General features: G+C 37.4%; 1 protein-coding gene across 1 annotated transcript in view; it reads left to right on the top strand.

Moving 5' to 3' along the window:
* RYR2 (ryanodine receptor 2) overlaps window positions 1-12,712 on the top strand; it is a 557,611-nt gene that overhangs the window by 281,829 nt on the left and 263,070 nt on the right. The gene's annotated exons all lie outside the window — the stretch shown is intronic.

Below are 12,712 nucleotides of genomic sequence, written 5' to 3'. Positions count from 1 at the left end.
GTAGAAACAAAAGGAACCACTACCAAAAACACTCCAATATTTCCTTCATTCCAGAAAGTTTCATTGTGTTCCCAACAAAGTAACCACTTTGTAAGTTCTATCATTACAGATTAATTTATAGCAAATAGAAATATAAATGTAACCTATAAGAGTAGATGTTATAATCACTCTAGCATGTATTTTTTATATCTAGTTTCTTTTGTTCAACATAATGCTTTTATGATCTTGCATGTTTCATGTATATCACAAAATCTGTTGCTCAGTGGCATTCCTTAATAGTAATAATTTACCATTTGTTTATCCATTCTCATATAGATGGATGATTTGGGTTGTTTCCAATTGTAGGTGATTATGAATAAGGCTGCTATGAATATTCATATACAAATCTTGGTATATAATTAGTCTTTCATTTCTCTTAGGCTAAATACCTAAGAATATAATTGCTGAGGCATATTTTCTAATTTGTGTTGGCCTTTTTACTGAATTGCATTTTTAAAAGTGTATTTTGGATAGAAGAACCATGCCAGGTATGGAAAGATTTTCTTCCATTCGTAGGTTGCTTTTTCATTTTCTTAATGAGGTCTTTGAAAGAGCAGGCATTCTTAATTTGAAGTCCATTTATGATTTCTTTTCCTTTACAGTTGGGGGTTTTATGTCCTAGGACATCTTTGCCTATGCATCAACAAAAATATTTTCTCTTATGTTTCCTCCCAGAGTTTTATTATTTTAGCTTTTACTTGCAGGTCTATGATCTAAAGTGAGTTAGCTTTTGTGTATGAGGTAAAGTTAAGATCAAGGTTCATTTTTTGTACAGATGAATATCCAGCTGTCCCAGCACCATTTGTTGGAACAATTATTCTTAGCAAATTAAATTACCTTGGCATCTTAGTCAAAATCTATCGAACAGATAAGTCAGTCTATTTCTGGACTGTGTATTCTGTTCCATTGATCTGTATGTCTGTCCTTAAGCTCATACTCCATTGTCTTCATTTTTATCACATAATAAATCTTAAAATCAGGTAAGGAAAGTCTTCCAACTTCTTTCATCTTTTATAAAGGTTTTTTTATTCTTCTTTTGCACTTCTATATACATTTAGATTCAACTTGTTAATTTAATTTGGATGGGATTACGGTTGAATTCATAGGTTGGTTTCGGAAGAATTGATATTTTAGCCATATTTAGTCAACTGATTCATGAACATGGTACATTTGTCCATTTATTTTCATCCTCTTTAGTTTCTCTTAGCATTGCTGTGCAGTTTTCAGAGTAGAGGTCTTATGCATTGTTAGATTTATCTGATGTTTTTGATAATATTACATGAAGTTTGTTTAAAGTTTATGCCATTTCCCAAATGTACATGAATATGAGATATATAATTGATATTTGCATATTGACCTTATATCCTGTGATTTGGCTAAATGTATATGTCAGTTCTATTTGTGTGTGTGTGTGTGTGAATTCAGTGGGATTTTCTATATACATAATCATGAGGTCTGCAAAAACTAAACCTCACTTTTTCTTTTACGATTGTTATAGCTTTTTTGCTTCTTGATTTATTGAACAGGTAAAGAATTCAGAACACTGTTGAATAGAAATGGTAAGAGAGTTTATTCTGCCTTATGGGGGAAAGTTGTGATGTTTCACCATTAAGTATGATGTTAAGCGTAGCTTTTTATAGATATCCTTTATCACATTGAAGAGATTCCCTTCTATTCTTCATTTGTGGGTGATTTTATCATAAATAGGGTCTTGAATTTTGTCAAGTGCTTTTTTCCCCATTTATTGAACAGATTATGTATTTTTCTCCTTTATTCTGTGGATATCATGACTATCAAGTGATTTTCAAATGTTAAACCAGTTTTCTATTTCTAGGATAACTCTCCTCAGTCATGGTGCATTGTCCTTTTTTACACAGAGCTGTATTCTATTTGTTAACATTTTGCTTAGGACTTTTGTAGCTAAGTTTATGGACAATACACTGCTGTATAATTTTTTTCTTATAATATCTTTGTTAGATTTTGATATCGATGTAAAGATAGCTTCCTAAGTAGGAAATTTTCTCTCTTGTTTTCTGAAAGAATTTGTGTTAATTCTATATTATTTCTTTTTCAAATATTTGATAGAATTTATCATCGAAAGCATGAGCCTAGAGTTTTATCCTATAGGAAAGTATTTTATTATGAATTCAATGTATTTAATACCTTGAGAGCTATTTAGATTTTCTATTTATTCCTGTGTCAGTTTTGATAAATTATGTTTTTCAGTAAATTGGTTCATTTAATTTAGGTTGCCATATATAGGCATAAAATTGCACTAATGTGCTCTTATTATTCTTTTAATGTCTGTAGGATCGTTAATGATATCCCCCTTTTCATTCCTGATGTCGACAGTTGACGTTTTCTCTCTTTTTATCGTGAGCACTCCTCTAAGGGATGAATTTATTTTATCAGTCTTTTGAAAGGTTAATTGATCTTAAGTGTATTTTTGTTTTGGTTAAAATTTCAGACAAGTATTTGTTTCTCCATATGACCAATCATGGATTATTATGAGTGATCTGCAGTGGTTATGCGTGACTACGTCTTACGTTACCTTAGGAGCGCACAGCATTGTTGAGTAGGACTATGGCATCCTATGGAGAATGTCAATGTTCAATCACAATGTCAAGAGATCCTGGTTTCACAGCTTTGAAATGACCTATGAAATGTACTTTCTAATGAACAAATGTATATATCAGGCATACAAATATTCACTAACATTGCCTTGTGATGATATAGTATTTCCAATAATGTTTTTGCATACTTTCAAATATTTGATTGAACCACTCTTTAGGCAAAAGAAGGGTGTAATAATCAAAGAATTCTTGAGCTTTCCTCTAACTTTATAAATCTTTAACATTGTGCATCCGTGGAGGATGTAGGTAGCAGTGATGACAGTCAATATATTTTTAGGTTGGAAAGATACTTATATAATGATAATGATAAAATTTGGAGGAAAAAACTCACACATGGTTTTATAGTCTGACACATGAACTGTTTGATTTCCCCAGATTTTCATTACTTTACACATGAATATTTATATTTTTGGTATCAATAGTCTTAATAGGGATATAATTACCCGTTTTCCTTCCGCTACCCCACTCTGCTTAATATCAAACATTTGGAAAGTTATTTACTCTACATTTAGAAGGAACTCTCACATTGCTTTCCTGATACTCATTGAAAATTACAAAGAGTGAATGCCTAAGTCTGGTTGACTCAATTCTAAACTTATAGATAATAACTTAATATAATAATAAATATCTAAAGTTATAGATAATAACTAAAAATATGGGAAAACACTACAGCTCAGAAAAATTATAACCTTGAGTCTTCAAGGAAAGAGTTAATTATGGTCGGTATCCAAGAAAAGGAGTACATTTTCCCCTGTACATAGAAATATGCATTACAATACCAGACAGAAAAAAATCAATGATGGTTATATTTTGAAGATATTGTCACTTAAAGGCATAAACTATATTCAGTGACACATGACACATTTGCTTTTAGAGATAACTTTACTCCAGAATGATGCCAGATAAGTAAAATGTTGAGATGTTATTCTGATGACATACAGTGTTTTATACTATTTGTAGCTACTACATATTAATAATTTCATCTTCCTAACATCATTGTGGACAACATAAGCTACCTTATGGGTACCTACTTTATTCTGAATTGTGTGAATTTTAAGAAGAAAGAAAAGGACCTTATATTTCTAAAATGTATGCTGCACTTCATTTTACTTCCATATTTGCAATTCTTCTCATATCCATTTTTAAAATTTTATTATTATTATTTTTTGAGACACAGTCTCACTCTGTCTCCCAGGCTGGAGAGAGCTCAATCTCAGCTCACTGCAACCTCCGCCTCCCCGGTTCAGGGGATTTTCCCTGCCTTAGCCTCCCGAGTAGCTGGGACTACATGCGCTTGCAACCATGTCTGGATAATTTTTTTTTTTTTTTTTTTTTTTTAGTAGAGGCGGGGTTTCACCATATTGGCCAGGCTGGTCTTGAACTCCTACGTTGTGATCCACCCTCCTCGGCCTCCCAAAGTGCTGGTATTACAGGCATGAGCCACCGCGCCTGGCCACTCTATTTTATTTTAATGCATAGATATGGAACATCTACTGTGCCTACTTCTGGGAATTCAAAGATGAATAAGAGTTTTTGTCTTATGTAGCTCTCAGTGTAGACAGGGAAAATAGACTAAATTGCCACCACTACCATACAATGTAAGTGTTAAGCCCAAGAGTCGTAATACAGGGGGTTTAACTCAGCTTGGTGATATGAGGGAAATCTTTAAAGAGGAGGTATATTAGTTATCTATTTCTATACAGCAAACTACTCCTTTCCCTCCCGCCAAAAAAAAAAACAAAAAACAAAAAACAAACAAACAAAAAAAACAACCTCTCAGTGGCTAAAAAATAATAAACATTTGAAACATCTGTTATCTCAAAGTTTTTGTGGTTTATGAATGTGAGTGACAGGTGCTTCTGCTTCTGGATCATAGTCTCTCTGAGGTTGCTATTAAGTTGGCCAGGGCTTAAGTCATCTGAAGACTTCCCTGGAGCTGGAACACTGAATACTAAGACAGCTCACTTGCATAACTGTTGACTAAAGAACTCGCTTTCTCTCTGGCTGTTGGGAGAAGACACAGCCAGATGGGCACAGCCTTGCCACACAGAGCTCTTCATAGAGCTGCTCGAGTGCCTTCACATGGAAGCTGACCCCCCCCAGAATGAAAAATCGAAGAGTGAGTACATGGAGGATGCTGCAATGCTTGTTACAATTACTTCTATTATATTCTGTTTCTTAGAAGTGAACCACTAAATGAAGCCCACACTTTTTGAATGGAGGTGTACTAACGTATTTGTGGACATATTTTAAAACCACCAAAGTAGGTACAGCTAAGTCAATTGGGTTCAGGCATTTCAGGCAGAGAGGATAGTATATGTAAGGCTTAGAGACACAAGGAGGATTGCAAATGGGAATTTCAGAGAGCTTTGCATGACCAGATGTAGAGTGGAGTTAGAAAAGTGGCAGTAGATCAAATAGAGGAGGCAGGAGTTAAAACAGATTTTTTTTTAAATTAAAGAATGATTCTAATGGCTCTTTAGGAAAAAGTCTGAATGTAAACAAAACTGGAGATGAGGACAGCAGTTTGGTGGCTAAAAAAGAAGTGTGGATGAAGAGTGTTGGAGGCCTTATCTTTGGCAATACTGTGAACAGAAAAATATATTTGGCATTTAGAAGTAGAATCAGCAGAAGGACGAAGGAGGCATCTGAGATAGTTTCTGGATTGATAGATGTTAACTACATACACATTGGTTGGGAACACAGGAATTGGAGCAGATGGACATGGGGTAGTGGGAAGATTCTGAGTTTTATTGTAAACATCTTAAGTTTGAGGTGCATGTGAGACAATTCAACAAATATACCAGGATTCAATTACATATATAAACATAAACGTGAGACTATTACTAGAGAGAAACAGAGAGCTAAAGATTTCATTTTTTAAATGAAAGAAATTTGGACATTTTTACACCAAGGGAGAGAGAGAAGTTGAAAATAGAGTAAGAGGAGCTTGATGAGCTGTGGTCTCTGAGAAGGCTGAAGGGAATGAAATTCAGAACACAGGTCAAGGGATTGGCCTCATATAAAAGGAAGAACAAAACTTGTTCCCCTAAGGTTAGTAGGAAAGAAGTAAAGATTGAAGACGATGCAAAAACCTGTGTACAGGGAAAATCAGAATGAGGCTGAGGGCAGTCTACTGTACAATTGTTGTCTTCAGGTTGAAATAGAAAATGAATTTATTTTCCTAAGGAGTAGAAGTCAGGGAAGCCTGGACTGGATTAGAAGCCTTGAAGAGAGCAATAAAGATGTGTTGGGTATAGAATTCTCAGCTGACAATTATTTTTTCTTTTAGTATTCAGATATGTCATCCCACTGCCTTCTGGTCTTTATGTTTTCTGATGAGACATTGACATCAATCTTTTGGATGGTCCCTTCTATGTGATGAGTTGCTTGTCACTGTTTTCAGGATTCTCGCTCTGTTTTTGGATTTGAACGGTTTGATTATGATGTGTCTAGTTTTAATTTCTTTGAATTTATCCCCAAAGTTTATTTACTTCTTAGATGTATAAATGAATGTTTTCCATTAAATTTGGGAAGCTTCTGGCCATTATTTATTCATTCTTTCTTCTCTTTTCTGTCTCTCCTTACAGTCTGTGACTTTCATTATGTGTATGTTGGTACAGTTGAGTGTATCCCTCAGGCCTCTGAAACTCTCCTTACCTTTCTTCATTTCTTTTTCTGTTTTTCATACTTGACTAATGGACTTATCTTTAAGTTCGTTGACTCTTGTCAGTGCAACTCTGTTGTTGAGCCCTCTGGTGTATATTTAATTTCAGGTACTGTGCTTTTCAACTCCAGAAATTTTGGTTCTTTTTTATAATTTGCCTCTTTATTGATATTGATGCTATTTGGTGAAGCATCATTTTTCACTTTTTTTTTTTTTTTTTTTGAGATGGAGTTTTGCTCTTGTTGCCCAGGCTGGAGTGCAATGGCGTGATCTCATCTCACTGCAACCTCTACCTCCCGGATTCAAGTGAATCTCCTGCCTCAGCCTCCCACGTAGCTGGGATAATAAGAACACTGGCAAAAAATTATGCAAATCAAATTTTTCATAGCTCTGGAAATTAAAGACTGGCCAAAATCCAGGGAGTGTTTATTTGATAAAAATGTCCAAATGTTGGTAAGAACAGCAACTAGTGATGTTTTAATTTGCTCCTGCCCCATCACCCTCTCTCTAATTCCTTGGTATATTGAAAACCAACAGCCCCTCAATCATAGTGAAAATCAGCCACCCACAAGCCCCTGAAGTGGGCAGAACAGAAATGGACCACCACCATGCCTGGCTAATTTTGTATTTTTAGTAGGTATGGCGTTTCACCATGTTGAACTTGAACTGGTCTTGAACTCCTGACCTCAGGTGATCCACCTGCCTCGGCCTCCCAGAGTGCTGGGATTACAGGCATGAGACACTGTGCCCGGCCTCATACTTCTATTTAGCTCATTACACACGGTTTTCTTTAGTTCTTTGAACAGATTTAAGATACCTAACTTAGTCTTTGTCTAATAAGCCCAACATCTCGGCCTCCTGAAGAATAATTTCTGTTGACTGCTTTTTCCCCCTTTATGTATGGGACATACTTTCTTGTCTTTTTGCGTGTCTCACAATTTTTGTGAAAAAGTGAACGTTTTAAATAATGTAATATGGCAACTCTGTATTAACTCCTATTTCAGATTTTGCTGTTGTGCTTATTGTCATGGTTGTTTGTTTCCTTAGTAATTTTTCTAAACTAGTTTGGTAGAGACTATGTTGCCTGTCATGGGTGGCCACTGAAGTCTCAGTTTCATTAGCTTCGTGGTCAGCTAATGGTAGGACAGAGACTTCTTTAAATGCCTAGGATCAATAGGTCTCCCAGTCTTTACCGAAGGAAAGGCAATGTGATGTGAGCATGTTGGCACATCCCTTCAACACTCAACCAGGCAATTTATAATTTCACATTAGCCTTCTCTTACTGCATGTGCAGAGCCTCAAGGTCTTTCAGAGGTGTAAGCTTTTTCAGGTTTTTCCTGAATACATGCACAGCCCTGGGCATGAGCATGGCCTTCTAGAGTCCCAGGAATATGTTGGGGCTTCTCACATCCCACTATGAATATTTAATTCCCCAGCTTTTCCTTTCAAACTTTTTGGTCAGTTGTTGTTTGCCTCAACTGTTATTGCTGCCTCACAGAGCTGCAAGGCTAACAAATTGCCTCAGGTGATTTTCAACAAATGTCCTTGGAGAAATGACTATTTGCACTGGGCAAGCTTTAAGTCAAGTGGATTAAAGACAAGTCTTACCAATGGAATTTTCCAGAAAAGGGAACATAATGACAGTTATCTGGGAACTGGGCTTTGGATGAACTCCAGCTCTGTTCTGCCCACTACAAGGGCTTGTGGGTGGCTGATTTTCACTATGATTGAGGGGCTGTTGGTTTTCAATATGCCTTGGAATTAGAGAGAGGGTGTGATGGGGCAGGAGCAAATTAAAACATCACTAGTTTGCTGTTCTTACCAACATTTGGACATTTTTGTCAAATAAACTCTCCCTGGCTTTTGCTAGCCTTTAATTTCCGGAGCTATGAAAAATTTCATTTGGATAATTTTTTGCCAGTGTTCTCATTAATTTTGTGGAGAAGAGGAGTTTTGGACATTCTTTCTCTACCATTTCTGCTGTGCCACTCAGCAATAAAGATTAAAAATTGTTGTTTTGTGGGATGGAACAGAGAGCAAGCTGCAAACAGATAAACACATTGTGGAGAAACACTGATGGTCCCATTGAGGTTAGAGACTGTGAGTTGGTGGTGCCAATCTGTTCTGTGCATGTGTTTTCTGGCAAACTCAGCAGAGCAGGTACAGATGTTCACAGTGAAGGTAGCGAAATTGGACAGTAATTGGGGTTAACAGAGCAAGTAGGGGAAAAGCTAATAAGGGCAAGAAAGTATGGAAAGTTATATAGGTAAGGAAGGGAAGAATGAAGGAATCTAATGAGTTTGAAGAGTGAATGTATAAGAAAATGAGAAAACAAGGAGGAAAAAATAGTGATCGCACAATCTCTGTGTTTTAAGAATTTAGAGACAGAGCCACTGACAGTTGTTTGACAAGGTTTGATTTTACTAAAGTTATGTGAACAGTGAGCAACAAGAATAGAGTGACATATTCTACAGTAGAAGCTGAGATTATGTTTATTGTTCACTATATGCCAGAATATAACAGCATGCTTCATAGTAAGGATGCAGGTGATCTGTATGGAAAAGACATAAGAAAGATTAATTTTCCAATGGGAGCAATCAGTAAAGGGAGACACATCTTCAGAGTTAGATGTTGAAAGGATCAGGAATCAGTAAAGGGAGAAAATGTCTTCAGAGTTAGATGTTGAAAGGATCAAAATTTCAACAAGTAGAGATTAGTGTCAGAAAGGCTATTGGTACTAGAAAGAAAGTACATCTGATGTGATTAAGTATAGAAAGAGTTGAGGAAGGGTAGATGGTCCACTTAGGATAAAATATAGGGTACAGATGGGAGAGAGACATAGATGAAGGTAGAAGGATTAGGACAAAATATGGAATATCTTGTAAACTCAGCTAAGAAATGTGGATAAATTTGTATAAAGAGTACCAGCCCCAGGAAGTTTTAAAGCAAGAGCTTGATGTGTGATGTAGTTTACAATAGCAATATAACTATGGCAACAGTGGGAAGGGACAGATTGGAGGGGGCAGTGCTTGGAGATAGACCAGTTGGGAGGCTTTAGAAAAATTGTTTTTTTTTGAACAAGGATGGTGGGAATAAAAAATAAAAGATAGATGTTGAGAGATTTTATAGCAGAAAGCAAAATCAGTCTGGTTATCACTAAGATGAGATTAAAAACATTAATTTATAATAGTCTATCCTGCTGTTGATGACATTTAAAAAAAGTCAAGGGCATAAAAAGTTTAATAAAATTGAATCAAGCCTTATGTAATTAATCAGAATTATAATTTATTTTCTCTTAGGAGAATGCTTACGTATTGCAGATAAAATGTGAACTCTGTATTTGAGTTGTAGTATCTTTGGAGTATTGTTGTCAATAATACTTTAAAGCATGTGAAAATGGAATTTATTCTTATTTACTACAAGGTTTAATCAAGATTTGAATTGCTTTATCCAAAATAATACCAGAAGGTTGAAAGGATGGCTGATTAATACCAATAATTTAAAAAAGTATTATCATTCGTCCTAAAAGATTCTAGATATGTATAAAATTTTAGCTTTTCCTTGTATCTTCTTGTAACTTATGATTTTAGTGAATAGTTAGATCTTGACTGCCCTCTAGTGGCATATATTTTTTTAGCTCTCTTGTTTGGAGAGCAGAGTGTATGGTTACTTTCGGCCTTTTTAGGCCCTAGTTAGGTCATTGGTGGTGTGTCATGCCTGAGAGGTACTGGGACTTTTCTCAGTCCTTGGCCTTAATCTTGAGGTGTTTGTTAATAATAAAATTCCTGAATTGTTTCTACTTTGAATACCAACAGACTTGATAATGTATGACAGCATTGTCTCCCAACTATTCTCAACTATTCATTTTTTTTTTTTTTTTTTTTTTTTTTTTGAGGCGGAATCTCGCTCTGTCGCCGGGGCTGGAGTCCAGTGGCCGGATCTCAGCTCACTGCAAGCTCCGCCTCCCGGGTTCACGCCATTCTCCTGCCTCAGCCTCCCGAGTAGCTGGGACTACAGGCGCCCGCCACCTCGCCCGGCTAGTTTTTTTGTATTTTTAGTAGAGACGAGGTTTCACCGTGTTAGCCAGGATGGTCTCGATCTCCTGACCTCGTGATCCGCCCATCTCGGCCTCCCAAAGTGCTGGGATTACAGGCGTGAGCCACCGCGCCCGGCCCCAACTATTCATTTTTAAATGTCCATGATTATTATATTCATTATAACAGTATAAAAATCACTTATATAACACACTTACATGAGTTGTAATTGCCTACCAAACATATAAATCTGTCATGTTTAAAATGGAGCGAAGCGTAAGGGTGTTTGGGGGAGAGTTCTGTCTTTGACAGGATGCTACCCTGTCTGGGTATTTGTCTGGGCTCCTGTATCCAGAGCCCAGAGAGTCTTTGTTTCTAGATACAGTTTGGCAGGTATCCAAACAGGTATGGAGCGCTTACTTTGTGGTTCAGGTGCTTGATGCTACAAAATTCTCTTGGAATTAAAACATACTACTAATCCCCTTAATTACTATAGGGAATGAAAATAGGGGGTACTATATGGAGAATATACCGCAGTAAGAACAATGCAGAATTTCTGAGTCCTAATATTCTTCTTCCTGGCCCCGTTGCTGTACTATTCTTATGCTCCTTGATGATACTCAACCCAAACTTGAAACAAACATGTGGTTCACAGACACTATCATACAAGAGACTTCACACACTACAAAAGTACTCTCCTTTTTCTTTTTTAATCTCTGTGGATTTTCCTATTCGTTTGTTTTTGGTTTTTGGTTTTTTGTTTTTTGCTTTTTTGAAACAGAGTTTTGTTCTTGTTGCCCAGGCTGGAGTGCGATGGCACCAACTCAGCTTATTGCAACTTCTGCCTCCTGGGTTCAAGCAATTCCCCTGCCTCAGCTTATTATTTTTTTTTTTGAGATGGAGTCATGCACTGTTGCCCAGGCTGTGGCGCGATCTCGGCTCACTGCGAACTCCGCCTCCCGGGTTCATGCCATTCTCCTGCCTCAGCCTCCGGAGTAGCTGGGACTACAGGCACCTGTACCATGCCCGGCTAATTTTTTGTACTTTTAGTAGAGAGGTTACACCGTGTTAGCCAGGATGGTCTCGATCTCCTGACCTCGTGATCTGCCCGCCTCGGCTTCCCAAAGTGCTGGGATTACAGGCGTGAGCCACCATGCCCGGCCTATATAGATTATTTTTATAGTTCTAATTTGATCATGCCAAGTCAATGATTGAACTGTTATTAAATTTTTATTATGCATAAGGTCTTTCCCAAATCTTAAGGAGAGACAAATAGGAACTTGTTTCTGTCTTTCTTTCTTTTTTTTTTTTTTTTTTTTCAAGACAGGATCTCACTCTGTCCCTCAGGCTGGAGTGCAGTAGCATGAACATAGCTCACTGCAGCCTCGACCTTCCAGGCTCAGGTGATCCTTCCATATCAGCCTCTTGAGGAGCTTGGACTTACAGGCATGCACTACCATGTCTGGCCAAATTTTTAAACTCTTTATAGGGACAGGGTCCCACTCTGTTGCCCAGGCAGGTCTCAAAATCCTGGGCTCAAGCGATCCTCCCACCTTGGCCTTCCAAAGTGTGGGACTACAGCTGTGAGCTACCATACTTGGCTGAGAACTAGCATTTAACCAGTATCTAGTAACTCTGTGCCAGCTATTGGAGGCAAAGTAGGAAGAAGAGGGGCTGTAACATGAAGCAGCTCCCGAATTCCACCATTTTTAGTTGTGTGATGTTGGTCAAGTCTGAACTTTTCTCCTCTGCATCTAACTCAGATCGTAGCTGAGGTGACCACCTTCTTTGAGATATCAATTCAATGAACAGTCATTCCGCTCTCCTGTGATTTCAGAGGGACCTACCTTCTCATCGTCATTCCGGCTCTGGGTTCCTCCGTCTGAGGCTCCCCCTCTGTCTCTCAGTCTCACCTGCATCTCCTTTCGTACAGATACTTTGCCCCCTTTTGCATCACACTGGTCCTAATGTTGGATGCTGACCTTTTTATTTTTTCCCCCAGATCTTTTAAATATGGCATTTGTGTGTATAGCAGATCACAGTGAAGATGTATGCGAGAATGGAAAAATTTTGCATCACATTTGAGTTCCTTAGCCATCACCATCCTGTAGGGAAATTTTTACTATTGGTACTATTGTTACTTTTCTCCACTGTTTACAACTTTCCCCTATTTCTGTTTCTCTTCTCTTCCTTGCTTCATCTTCCCTCTTCTCTCTCACCCATAAATGTCTACTCATTTCTTATGCAGAGCAGTTCAGATCTTTTTTCTTATTGTCTTCTTGCCATCTCTTCCTCCACAACCAAAGAACCAAGGCACTTTTGGGTTTTGTTCTACAGAA

Source organism: Piliocolobus tephrosceles, chromosome 1 (genome assembly GCF_002776525.5).
Source record: "Piliocolobus tephrosceles isolate RC106 chromosome 1, ASM277652v3, whole genome shotgun sequence".
Classification (NCBI taxonomy): domain Eukaryota; kingdom Metazoa; phylum Chordata; class Mammalia; order Primates; family Cercopithecidae; genus Piliocolobus; species Piliocolobus tephrosceles.
This window is presented reverse-complemented; position numbering and strand designations above follow the sequence as displayed.